Genomic DNA, 13556 nt, shown 5'->3' with positions numbered 1-13556 from the left:
TACTTGAGTGATTGCAAAAGAATAGCTCTGGGAGTCTGAATAATTTGAGAATTGTTTTTGTTTGTTTGCCTTGTAGCTCTGGTCTAATTACATTGGGAGTCAATTTCATGTGTGCAATATAGTAGAAGGCACCATGCACTTGGGAGTGAAGAAGTTTCAGCTTAATGTTTTTATTTTTTTCCCCTCCTTACCTCTTCATCTATTTTAATTTGGCATCATGGAAACCAGCTGCTTCAAATGTGATATTTGTTTCTCTATAGGGAGCCCGAGGCGTGTGGGTAATAGGTGAACTTTAGTAAAACTTACAAATAAATAAATGAAAATCAAAACACCTTCTCCCCCAACCATGTATCTCTGTCAACTCTAAGTGCAGAGAAAGAGTCACATCACATAGTGCTTCCCTTTGTAGACTGAAAAAATAATTGAAGCTTGAATTCATTCGGTTTGTTGGAACTTGATACAGTACACAAGTCTATCCACAGCTGCCTGACCTGCAGGGAGAGTGAAGGTGGTTAGAGCAGGTTGGGGAATGAAGAGTGAGGGGTTAGGAAGCCCTCGAGATAGGAGGCGGGGAGAAAGTGTTACCTGCGGGTTATGGGGAGAGAACGGTTCATTCTCCATACTGAACTTGACTCAGGTTTGGCATCTGGGTTTTCATTATTTACCTGCTCACTCTGTCTGCTCTCCTGATTATAACACCAGGTGTTCGAGGAAGCAAGGTGAGGAAGTTCTTGGATTGCAGGAAGTAAAGATGCTGAGAACGGCTGGGTAAGCCACCCGGCGAGTGCTGTGCCTTAGGAAGTAGCTTTCTCCTGGATCCTCCCTGCCCAGCTTTGGCAGTAGAGGCCTGATGTTTCATGGGGACAGAGCCCTGCTAGTGTTATCAAATGCAGGGGGTGGGGGTCCCGCTGCTTGCTGCTTACAAAATCAATTACATACTCGCAAATGTTGGTAGAAAGGAAAGATGCCTTTAATCAGAATGCTGGCAATCTGGGGAGATGGTAGACTCAGCCTCCCCCCAAAACCACTTCTGAAGATTTGTCCATGATACTTTTAAAGGGAAGGAGGGAAGTAATCTCAGTTAGTCATTGAGATAGGGGGTCAGAATCATCACCATCCCTCACTGTGTGCAGGCTTGTAGACTTCTGGTGATCTTCCTCTAAGATGTTACCTTGTTCATGCAGTTTGGTCACACAGTCCGTTCGGAAGATTACTGACGGGGAAGCTAGGGAAGAGATCTTGTCATCTGTTAATTACTTATTCTTCATTTCTACTTCTTTGATCTATGGAAAGAACCGATGAGTTAGGCAAGGTATTGTGTGATTAAAAGATTTGAAAGGTGTACTTGGGCCGGAGATTGTAGAGAATTGGGGTGCCTGATTTTAAATTAGTTAAATGGTGTAAACGAACTTATTTACAAAAGTGATATAGAGTCACAGATGTAGAAGACAAACTTATGGTTACCAGCAGCGAAAGGATTGGGGAGGGATAAATTGGGAGATTGGGACTGACATATACACACTACTATATATAAAATAGATAACTAATAAGGACATACTGTATAGCACAGGGAACTCAGTAATCTGTAATGACCTATATGGGAAAAGAATCTAAAAAAGTGTGGATATATGTATATGTATAACTGATTCACTTTGCTGTACACCTGAAACTAACAACATTGTAAATCAACGGTATTCCAATAAAAATACAAAAAAAAAAAGTTAGTTACAATCTAGCTTTGCTAAAGTGAGGAGAAAGTGGCTTCCTGCTGAGAGCAGTTTCCTGCAAAGAGCTGTTTACACTAGCTGAGAAAGGCTGACTTATTTTTCTACCCATACACACACCCCCCTGAAGCTCAGAGTTGAGTGTCCTGATACACCATGTGTAAAAATCTGAATGTAGTCACATGACAGTTATTAACTATTTCTGTGTAAAACATGATGCACGGGCCCAGGAGAAACCAATAGCCAGTGCAAATACCGTCTGATTCAGGCTTAGAGCCTTAAGTGGGTTTCCAACGTGCTAGTTGTGCTTAGCAAATGGAGTACACTGCACTAGGGGCTCAGTTTTAGAGTTTCTAACTTCTACTCTCCCTCCAGAGCTCAGCTCAGACCTCATTCCCTCTGAAAACACTTTCCCTGGCTATAAGACCAGGCTGGATGCCCCTCCTCTATGCTCCCATAGGCTCTCCCAACACAACATTGATTATGCTGCATTGAATTTGCTGTTGCCCATCTCTCCCAGCAGATTGCAAACTTTTGAGGGCAAGGGTCATCTTTGCTGATTGTTGTATTACTTGCATCAGCACAATAAAAAGCCTAAAATAAATATTTGTGTACTAAATGTTTAAGTGAATGAATGAGTTATAATATCTACATGTATAAAAAAAGGCAATACCACCCCCTACTACCCTGTACTACTGAATCCAACGACCCATGCATAGAACCAATGATATTAGTTCTAATCTCTGTTTAACTATACAAATGGACTGTCAGGGAAATGATAGCCTGCCATCCTCCACATATAAACCAAGTTTTATTGTCACATTAGAAGGATGTATAGGCTTATTTGCTAATTCTGCTGAGCTGTCCACATAGACTTGTCTGAGTCTCAGGTTCATCCTAACACGAGAGAGCTGGATGAGAGCTTCTCTTATGGTCTTTCTACCACTAAATACTCAGCCTTCACGTCTATCAGGGTTTCTCAACCTTAACACCCTTGCATTTTGAACTGGATAATTCTTAGTTGTTGAGGCCTGTCCTGTGCATTTTGGAATGTTTAGCAGCATCCCTGGCCTTTTCTCACCAGGTGACATTGCCAGTTATAATGACTAAGATTTGTCTCTAGACACTGCTAATTGTCCCCTGGGATGTGAAAATTGCCTCCTTCTGAGAATCACTGTTGCATATTTGATCACACATTAGCTGAAGCTCATTCAGGGTTTCAGATGATCTCTCTCAAATACTTTTATTGGTATTTCATAGCAATGCTCTTCTTGCATAATTGATCTTAAATTCCCCAGCACTGGTGTCATTCCTGTGGGTTCACATGAAGTAAGAATATGATGGCAGAAAGTCTTTATGAACATGCAGAAGTTACTTGGGGGGGAGGAGGTTCTAGAGATCTAGAGGATCTTAGAACAAGGACAGCAGAAATTTCCATTGCAGGGCTTCCCTGGTGGCGCAGTGGTTGAGAGTCCGCCTGCCAATGCAGGGGACACGGGTTCGTGCCTCGGTCCGGGAAGATCCCACATGCTGTGGAGCAGCTGGGCCTCTGAGCCATGGCCGCTAAGCCTGCGCGTCCAGAGCCTGTGCTCCTCGACAGGCGAGGCCTGCGAACCGCAAAAAAAAAAAAAAAAAAAAAAGAAAAATAAAGAAAGTTCCATTGCAAGTGCCAACTCCCATGTGTGGGTAGGATTCTGAGATCATATTTGAGCTCAGCAGGCAAGAGGGCTGTTTTTTCTTTTTTAAGTTTATTTTTTATTGAAGTATAGTTGATGTACAGTATTATACAAGTCACAGGTATACAATATAGTGATTCACAATTTTTAAAGGTTATACTCCATTTATAGTTATTATGAAATATTGGCTATATTCCCTGTGTTGTACAATATATCTTTGTAGATTATTTTATACCTAAAAGTTTGTACCTCTTAACCTCCTACCCCTATACTGCCCCTCCCCACTTCCCTCTCCCTACTGGTAACCACTAATTTGTTCTCTATATCTGTGAGTCTGCTTCTTTGTTTTTATATTCAGTAGTTTGTTATACATATTTTTTAGATTCCACATATAAGTGATAGGATACAGTATTTGTCTTTCTCTGTCTGACTTATTCATTTAGCATGATACCCTCCAAGTCCATACAAGTTGCTGCAAATGGCAAATTTTCATTCTTTTTTATGGCTGCATAGTATTCCATTGTATATGTGTATACCACATCTTCTTTATCCATTCATCTGTTGATGGACACTTAGGTTGCTTCCATATCTTGGCAATCATAAATAATGCTGCTATGAACATTGGGATGCATGTATCTTTTTGAATTAGTGTTTTGTTTTCTTTTTGGATATACACCAGGAGTGGAATGGCTGGGTCATATGGTAGTTGTATTTTTAGCTTTTTGAGAAACCTCCATACTGTTTTCCACAGTGGCTGCACCAGTTTCCACAAACAATGTAGGAAGGTTCAAGAGTGCTGTGTTTAAATAGCAAAGTCTTCCATGGATTTGGGGAGGAGCAGTTGCCATCTTTGTTCTACCAGCCTAACCAAAGTATTGTGTGGCATGTAAGGTCTGGGTATGGATGGTACCACTGCACTTAGGCTGGGGTTGCTGTGGGGGGGATGAGTGTCATGGAATTCTCTAGTTGCTTCAAATGCCTTCATGCATAAGTAAGACTTGACATGGAATGTCTGTCAATTTACATCACAGATGAGTTTGTGTCCACTGAACCTAAATGCAGGAAGTCAGTTTCTGTCTAAAATTCAAACCCTCACCATCTGGCACTGATATCTGGGAATATTTATGTGAACCTTTATCTCCTGAAAGCAAACTCTTTTTAGCTGGTGATGATTTTGGCCTTGATACTTATCAGTATAAAAGTTGGCCATTTTAGTATATCTCTATAATAAAAGGAGAACATTCCCCAGTTAAAATAGAGCCAGAAGGACATATCTACTACCCTGGGGGCAGTAAACATGGGTGGGCTTGTGAATCTTAGGTCAACAAGGCCCTATGACGTAGTGGGTGGTGGGAGGCAACCCTCACCAGTAACGGGGAGAGCAGGGCTGAGGGATCTGGGAGCCTTGGAGCTGCCCACCATAACAGAAAGAAAGGGAAAGAACACCAGGTTGCATAAGAACAATTTTGTTATTTTGTCTCAGCCCTTTCTTCCATCAAGTAGCTATTGCATGAGAAGCCAATGTAGGAAAGGTAGATGGCGGACAGAGAGAAACGAACCAAAAGACAGCTCTCATCTCTTTCCTTTTCCGAGGAACAACATGCAAAATAAAGCCTTGGAAGTCCTAGGCCTCTTTTCCAATTATTTCCAAAATTTAGGATCCTAAAAATTAAAGTCATTGCTCATTCAAGGGTCCTTTTTGTATGTATGTGGGCTAGAACGGTCTAATCCAGATTCCATACTTTTATTGTATCAGTTCCCCCTCTCTACCTACGCATGTGCAAACACTAAATTTTCCTGTATTGAAAGCTTTGCCCTTTTATGCTTTACCCTGCACAAAAACATTTAGCTTTTTATTACCAAAACTTAATAAGGCTTTGAGTAATAAATTATGCTTCCATTGCAGGCAGTTTTTTCTCTAATTAATAAAAATAAGACATGGTCCTTTGCCCCTGTCCCTTTTTTTAAAAAAATTTATTTCTTTATTGAAGTGTAGTTGATTTACAATGTGTTAATTTCTGGTGTACAGCAAAGTGACTCAGTTATACACATATATACATTCTTTTATTTATTCCTTTCCATTATCGTTTATCCCAGGATATTGAATATAGTTCCCTGTGTAATACAGTAGGACCTTATTGTTTATCCATCCTATATGTAATAATCTGCATCTACTAACCCCAAACTCCCAGTCCATCCCTCCCCCAATGCCCCCTCCTCCTTGGTAACCACAAGTCTGTTCTCTATATCTGTGAGTCTGTTTTTGTTTCATATTTCATTTTATTTTATTTTTAAACCAAGTTATGTCTAGTTTATTTATTTACTTTAAAAATTTTTATTGGACTGTCGTTGATTTACAATGTTGTGTTAGTTTCTGCTGTACAGCAAAGTGAATCAGTTACACGTACACATATATCCATTCTCTTTTAGATTCTTTTCCCATATAGGTCATTACAGAGTATCGAGTCGAGTTCCCTGTGCTATACAGCATTTGTGTCATATTTTAGGTTCCACATATAAGTGATCTCATATGGTATCTGTCTTTCTCTTTCTGACTCATTTCACTTAGTATGATAATCTCTAGGTCCATCCATGTGCCCTTGTCCCTTTTTCTATCTGCATCCACTCTGCCTTTCTCTCTTTTATCTGTGTCTCTACCTGGACTTCTGTGTCTCTTTTTCCTTTTTTTTCCCTCATCTTCTTCTCCTTTCTCATTGGCCTCTCCACCTCTCCCTTTTTCTTTCTGCTCCCTAACACCCTTTTGTGAGCATTAGGTATAAATGCAGTTTGGAGAAGTGGTGGCCTGGCAGTGGTGCTTGGAATGAGCGTGCGCCGTGGGATTCTGCCTGATCTGTACTGGCTCCAGGGATGAATCTTCACGTAACGCCTTGGTAGTAACCTTGCTGCCCAGCTTTAAAGGTCACATTCTCGCAACAAGGAAAGACCTGAAGCACTTTCTGGTTCAGGCCCTACATCTTAGTAAGAGGATGATGGGTCTACTTCAGACCACTCTCCAACTTCAGCATTAGCATTCAGAGGAGTCTGGGAGTTTGCATAAGTTGGGGCAATGGGGAGGGTGCAGGGAATGGGAAAGTGAGTTAGTAAAGGGAGGGAGACAGAGAAGAAAGAAGGGAGGGAGAGATGCAAGGGAGCTTGTGGGAAGTTTGGCAGGAAGAGGAGGTTCTCTGGTGTCTTCCTCGGTGAGCTCTGCCCGGCTGGCTCACGGGGTCAGCGCAGCCTGTTGCTGGCGGGGGTATAGGAAGGAGGGGACTTCTGGCGCCTAGAGTCCTGATCATGGACAGACACCTCAAGCTCTCAACGGTCCTCTACTATGGCCTGGCAATCAGCAGTGTAGGGACTGGAGGACTTGGTGGCCAGATAGTTGCTCTACAGCAAAATGTCAGAGAAGGGGCCATGTTTGAAAAGCCCCAACTGAGGCTTTTGTAGGAATTCTAGGAGCTCTGAGGAGTTCTCAGAATGGCATCAGTGTTGTAGGATGGTTGGCCGTGTGATTCCTTTGAACTTCTGACGTACACCAGTAGCCGTAGGGTGGCACAGACTTCACAGGGCTCACATGTACAATCTGTGTTCCCACGGGGCCTGGAATCTGTCCTCCTGGCTTCCCAGGCTGCCTGGACAAGCCTGGTGCCCCAGGGTTCTGCCCACGGAGTGTTTCCCCTTCAGTTTCCAGAGGAGGGCCATGGAGTCAGACCATCAGAGCTGGAAAAGACCTTCGAGGTTGTTTAGTGCAGTGGTGTTCAAACATTTTTTTCTTTGAGTAGAGAACTCAGAGCCCTGTCTGTCCATTTCCCAATGATTCTCCCCTAAGGTGGCCTCTGAGACACGTTCACAAAAATATTGGGCTCCCTGAGAACCCAGAAAACTACTAATCTTTCTAAAACTTGAAATATATTTGACACTGAACACTGTGTACCTGTAACACATTTACGTTCTAGATTTACGTTCTAGATTTGCTACATCTATGTTGCTGTATTGCTGTTATAGCAATAATTTGCACCTCTGTCACATCACATAAGTATCATTTCCTTTTAGTGGTTGGAATAATTAAGATCTAGTCTCTTAGTGAGTTTGATGACTACAATACACACTGTTGTCTAGATCCCAGAAAACGGTTGGTCTTATCCACCCCTCTCCGCATTTTCACACAGGGAAACTGAGGACCAGAGAGAGGGAGTGACCCACCCAGATCTCTGAGACTTAGAAGGTTTCCTGTCCAGCTAACACTGGTTCTTTCTTTTGTCTCAGCACAAATGTCTCTGTCAAGGGTATTGACAACCCCCCATCTCTGCCCAGGGTTAGGTTTCCAATTAAGCCTTTTCACTATATTTATACTAACTATAAATATACTAACTATAACTAAGAAGTAACTATACTGTAATCAGTGAGTCCTATATTTTTGCATATGTGTTTGTGTGTCTGCATTTTTGTGTACGTATGCACGTATTTTCCCTGCAGGGTCTACCTCCATGGGCACTGGGGTCCCTGTCATAGCGCGCACACCTCACATTGAGCTGTACCCAGAGAACCTCTAACACACTAATGTTAACTAAAGAAGGATTCCAGTTTCGTGACTTAAGCCTCATACATTTGCTTCCAATATGCCTTAATGAAGAGGCCAGCCCAATTCCTGTCCCCAGAAAGAATCAAACTGTGGTGTGATTATAGACCCAACGTCCTTTCTGCCATCATAACTTCTGGAGAAGCAGGCCCTATATTTCTGTGATGATCCAGAAATCTGCTTCAAGTAATATTGCTAGATTTTTGCATTTGTCACACTGGGATGGACTGCTGTGATCGACTTTGTATGAATGCAGACTAGCAAACTACATCCGTCACACGGTGGGATTGAAATGACAACGCACACGTGTACCATTTATCGACTGCTTAGCCTGTCAGCCACTGTATATACCACTGCATGTACATGCCTAGTAAGGGGGTATCATCATCACCATTTCACAGGTGTAGAAACTGAGGCCTGGAGAGGTTGGGCTACAGAGCTTACCTGCTGTAGACCCTGGGACCTGAGCTCTGTGCACACCAAGGAGAGATGAACAAGGGTAGGTTTATTTAGCCCAAAGAAGACAAGATCAAAATCTGAAAGGAAGCTAAATGAATACTTTCTAAGTATTAGAAGGATTTGTGTGTGTGTGTGTGTGTGTGGTGGGAGCATCTGTCATTTAGTTTAGGAAAGAGCAACACACGGTCCATCCCATACAAGCATCTGAAGGGGACCCAGTGAGAGGTGCCAACACACCAACATGGCTGTGCAAAGGGCCAGAGTCTCTGCTGTGAGGCTGAGCATCAGGCGAGGCTGATGAATGACGGGGTGAGTGAGAGGAGAAGGGAACAGGGCCGGGAAGGATTACAGCTGCTAGTTCCCTTTCCCTGCTGGCTTTGTCAGGCCCCCGAGTTGGGGGTGGGTGCTGATCGTCCCTGGCCACAGACCGCAGCTCATGTACTTCCTCTTCCTGCCATGTGGTGGTGCTGTTCTTCTAGTTATCTTGGCCGCGCTAGTCCAATATTTATTTTCGGTGAGTAATTTGTTTATCAGGAGGTTATTTTAATCTAATTTTGGCCATATTTGCTATTCCACACTATCTGTGCTTCCCAGCATTAGCAGCTTGCATGTCTTGAAGGAAATTAGCTGAAGATGGTCCCGGAGGCATTCGCTCAGCCATTATTTAAGGGAACTGGGAGGAGGCAGGGTGAGCGGAGCCCAAGCCCGGTGTTGGAAAAGTTGCTGGAGTTTGTTGCACTCCCAGTGAGGTTAGCGGGGTTGAGAGGGACTTACCGAGGGTAGGGAGCATCTCGCATCTCGCGCAGCTTTTTTGAGGGCTGCCTCTGGTAGAGAGCAGAGAATCCTGCAGTTACTTTTCCCCATCTCCCCTGAACCCTTGTGATAACCTGTTACCTTCTTCACCTTTGCTGCCAAGGCCAAAGGCACGACTTAAGGAAGATGCCCATCTGCCTTCCCATGGTTCACAGGCATCCCACATCCCATTTGATAATATGTTTCATGAACTGTTCTCTGCGATCCCTCAAGGAAGAGGGCAGGAAGTTGGGGAGTGATAAGAGAATTATTGTTTATGAGAGTACCTTCAGGGAATAATGATCATAACTATTAATTACAGAGCAGTGGCACTTGCCAGGCACGTTATATTCCCATTTTACATACAAGGAAGTTGTAGTTAGGAGAGGTTAATCATTTTTTCCCCAAGATCCCATGAATGGTAAGTGGAGAGCTGAAATTCAAACTCCGTTGTGACTGTCTTCAAAGCAGAAAATCTTCCTATTTCAAGGATGAGTCTCACCTTCCACATGGAGTCAGGAAACCTGGCTGATGGGCATGGGACCTGAAATTAGTTCTTTGTCATTGTACTTGACTTCAGTTTGGTTTTCCAAAAGTGGGAGGGCTGTACAAGTTGAGTGGTTTGAGGGTGCTTTAGTAGAAGAAACTTTTTTTTTTTTTAAAGAAATCCTCTGAGGAGATGACACATCTAAAGCAGATAAAACGGGAGCAGAAGTGGGAGATCCCAGTGAATCACAGCCTGGCCTTTCCCTTTTCACCTCTTCTTTCCCTGGCTCGTGATTGATGCTGAGAAACTTCCATGGACGTTCCTCAGGGCTCGAAAGAATCAAGTTTGAAAACCTCTGAAATAAATATTCTCATGGGGCACTTTCAGAGCTCAGTAAATTGTCAGAGATTATAATTTAAAGACGGGCTGATGCATCCTTTAGGAGGTTTGGAACACGTGCTCGTTTTTACTGTGTGGTGGTCCTAAGGAAGAGCTAGTCAAGTTTGACTCAGAGAGAGATGTAAAATTGTTATCTTCATCCTTGAGCCTTAGTCAAGTAACTTTTGAGTCTCTTGGGATTAAGACGCTGAATTAAACAGTTAAACTGGACCTAATTAAATGAGAAGGGTCAGCTTCCGGTGGAAATGACAATGAATGTTAGTATAGGCAAGATGGTGAACTACCTTCCCAAGATGGCCAGGATGTTCCCAGGCACCCACACGGGGTCTAACAGAACTGTGGATGGCGGTGGTGTGTTTTCCTTGCCTGACATAAACTGTTGTCTGCAAAAAACATTGTTGTACTAAGGTTGCAGCCAATCCTGGTTCTCACAACTAAGCAGGCTGCTGTGTTTCAACCAGACTATCCTGTTTTCTGGCACTAAAGACCTGGTTCTATCTCTAGGGCTTTCCCTCTGGCCTGATTATCTGTCTGCCTGTAGGTTTGGGCCATGATGTTGCTTTGACAACAGTGTGAATGTGTTCAAGGAAGCTCAGGCTCGTGTGTGAAGGTCGTGTGTGTTTGCTAAAAGCTCAAACCTCTTACTCTAGAAGGTTGATCCACACACACTTACGTACTTTGTTTTCATTCTGGGGAATCAGGGGTTAACATCCAGGATTGCTGAGCTCTAAATGTTCTGGATTTCAGAATTTGTGTCACCCTGGCATAATGAATGACTGGCTATGGATTGACAAAGATAAGGTATCACAAAGATTGAAAGAGATAGACAAAAAGATAAACATCTCAGAGCTCTGAAAGTGCACAGTAGCTTCCTCATCCCATTCAGGATTGACTGTACAATTATTTGTTTATGTCAGGATGTAAGTCAGATGCTTCCAACAGACTTCTAATAATAGCAGTTTGCAGAGCACTTTTTCATATATTATCTCATTTAATGCTCACAGTAGTCCTGCAAGACAGGTAAATATTTAACTCTTCTAGAGCAGCAGTTCTCAGCGTGAGTGATTTTGTCCCAAGGGAACATTTAACAAGGTCTGGAGACATTTTTCATTGCTACATCTGCAGGGGGTGTGGGCGGTCCTGGCATCATGTGGGTAGAGGGCAGGATGCTGCTAAATATCCTACAATGCACAGGGCAGCTGCCCCCGACCCTACGACATAATATTCGGCCTCAGATGTCCATAGTTCCAGGCTGGGAAACTGTTCTATACAAAACATTGAGGTTCAGAGAGGTTGGCTGACTTGCCCAAGATTGCATGATGTGTACTTGGCACAGTGGGACTGAAATCCCACTTCATTTCACTACCAGAGGGTTTCAAATCTTTTATTTTTATTTTAAAGAAAGAAATTTTAGGTATTAAACTTGAAATGAAAACCTTGACAGAGCCATTGCATGTAAACAGCTGATGGTGGAGCTGTTCTGGTGGCAGCAGGGGTCAGAGACCCTGCTCAGCCTCTTCCTTAGCCCCTCCCCCTAATCCCAGGGACACCCAGGCTGCCTGGCAACTGCTACGCCCATACAAGGAGACCCAGAGAACAATAGGCCCCTGTTGGCATCCACAGATCTTCTGGATTTCCCTGAGCTGTTCCATTTTTCTGAGTAGAGGATGACAGCATCTGAGTGTGTGTTTTAGTGAGATGTGTTGGGCAGTGGAGGGGAGGCATGCGGGTCAAGTAGGAGGCTGCTGCTGGCACATTCCAGGCGGTAGGGAAGGGGCACTCGGAGGACCACGGGGGATAGGAGTGGAGTTCAAACAAGTGCAAGGCTCACGCTTGCTTCGGGACTTTTCAGTGCTGTGCTACCGTATGACATCAGGCCAAAGGACAGCGGGCCAGGAGCACAGAGGCTGAGCTCTTTACCTTGCTCTGTGCATGCTCAAGGCCTGGAAGCATAATGCAGTGTGAACCAATTTGCACGTGATGTTTGCACGTGCAGATTTGTTTTCCTGTAGTCCACACTGCTTGTCTGTACTCTGGCCAGAAGCAGGCAACGCCACTGACGGACATGTGTCTCCCTCATCCATTGACAGAGAAAGGCAGGCGGGGAAGTGCTCTGTTTTTCTTCTTCCAGGTCTAAATCCTGGCTTTCTTCTTTAAGTGTTGCCTTCTGATGAGTAAACAGTGGAAATGGCAAAATGAAACTAGGAGGAAGGTTATCTACAATAACCCAGAAGGGACTGGGGCTCGTCTTAGGGCTTAGCAGGTGCTTCTTTCCCTACGAAGAATCTAGACTCAAAAGAAAACTCTGGAGGGATAGGAAAACTCCTGGGAAATTTTAGGTCCAGGCAAAGATGATCATTCCTAAGGGCTGTCTGGCAGAGATGTCAAAAACAAATAACAAAAAGGAGAGTGAGAAAATCTGACCGACATATCTGCCCCCCCCACCTGATTTTGCACAACCCGCTGTGATGAATGTCAAAACGGTGGGGGTCCCGCATTCTGATCTCTGCCCTACTGCTCTCCCCTCACTTTCTTCACCTGGCTTTAGCTTCCAGACTTTTTGTTATTTGCACTCAACAAATTTGGGCTTTTCTACTTGCTCCGCTCTCCAGATTTCTAGAATTTTCTGTCCCCGGATCTCTGCAGCCTGATTCTTTCCTACATTCCGGTTTCAGTGCCAATGCCCCCTCCTCAAAGAGTTGCCCCAGCCACCCAGTCTAAAGTAGCGGCCCCACCAGTCCCTCTAGAATCATTATTTGATTTTCACTGTAGCACTCGTCATTGTCTGAAGTTACCTAATGTGTGTGTGTGTGTGTGTGTGCATCTATTTGGATCTGAGAGTCTCCCCAGCTCCCCCATGGGAATGCAAGCCCCTAAGAGTAGAGACTTTGTGCATCTCATTTCCTGCTCTAATATCCCCAGTGCCTACAATACTGCCTGGCACATACTAGCACGTAGTAGTTGTTAAGTGTGTTTGTTGAAAGAGTGAATGGTGGTTCCTGGAGTTTAGGGGGTATGAGTATGGTTTTAGCTGATAATTCACCGCATACCTAGACACAGCAAGATCTGGCTTTCAGGGCAAACTATCTCTGCTTATTCGCATATGCTGAGCAAACCTCTCAAGCGATCATTTCTTGCTGGGAACAAGCTCCTTTTAGAGAATTTTCAAACTAAATATTGAAAAATTAATCCTACTTCCTCAAATCTAGGATGTCATTGACTATAAGATGCTCCAATTTTTATGTGCCATGAAGAGCGAAAAAATGCTGCCAGTTGTCATGGAAACATCATCATTGGTAAGGAGCATCTTAATTCTGAAAATGCTAAAATGTGAAAAAATATATGCCTTAGAATTGATAAAGTACAAAGTGAGGTTGATTCATCATATGGGATGCAGGGAAGTGGCAAGGGGTTCTGGTCTGGAGTATGTCCCTATTTGT

General features: G+C 43.6%; 1 protein-coding gene across 1 annotated transcript in view; it reads left to right on the top strand.

The window, feature by feature from the left end:
• Positions 1-13556, top strand: part of LOC132488182 (cytosolic carboxypeptidase 4-like) — a gene marked incomplete at its 5' end in the record, with an annotated part of 68954 nt that overhangs the window by 462 nt on the left and 54936 nt on the right. The window lies entirely within an intron of this gene.

The sequence above is a fragment of the Mesoplodon densirostris genome, chromosome 4, assembly GCF_025265405.1.
Source record: "Mesoplodon densirostris isolate mMesDen1 chromosome 4, mMesDen1 primary haplotype, whole genome shotgun sequence".
NCBI classification, from domain to species: Eukaryota; Metazoa; Chordata; class Mammalia; order Artiodactyla; family Ziphiidae; genus Mesoplodon; species Mesoplodon densirostris.
This window is presented reverse-complemented; position numbering and strand designations above follow the sequence as displayed.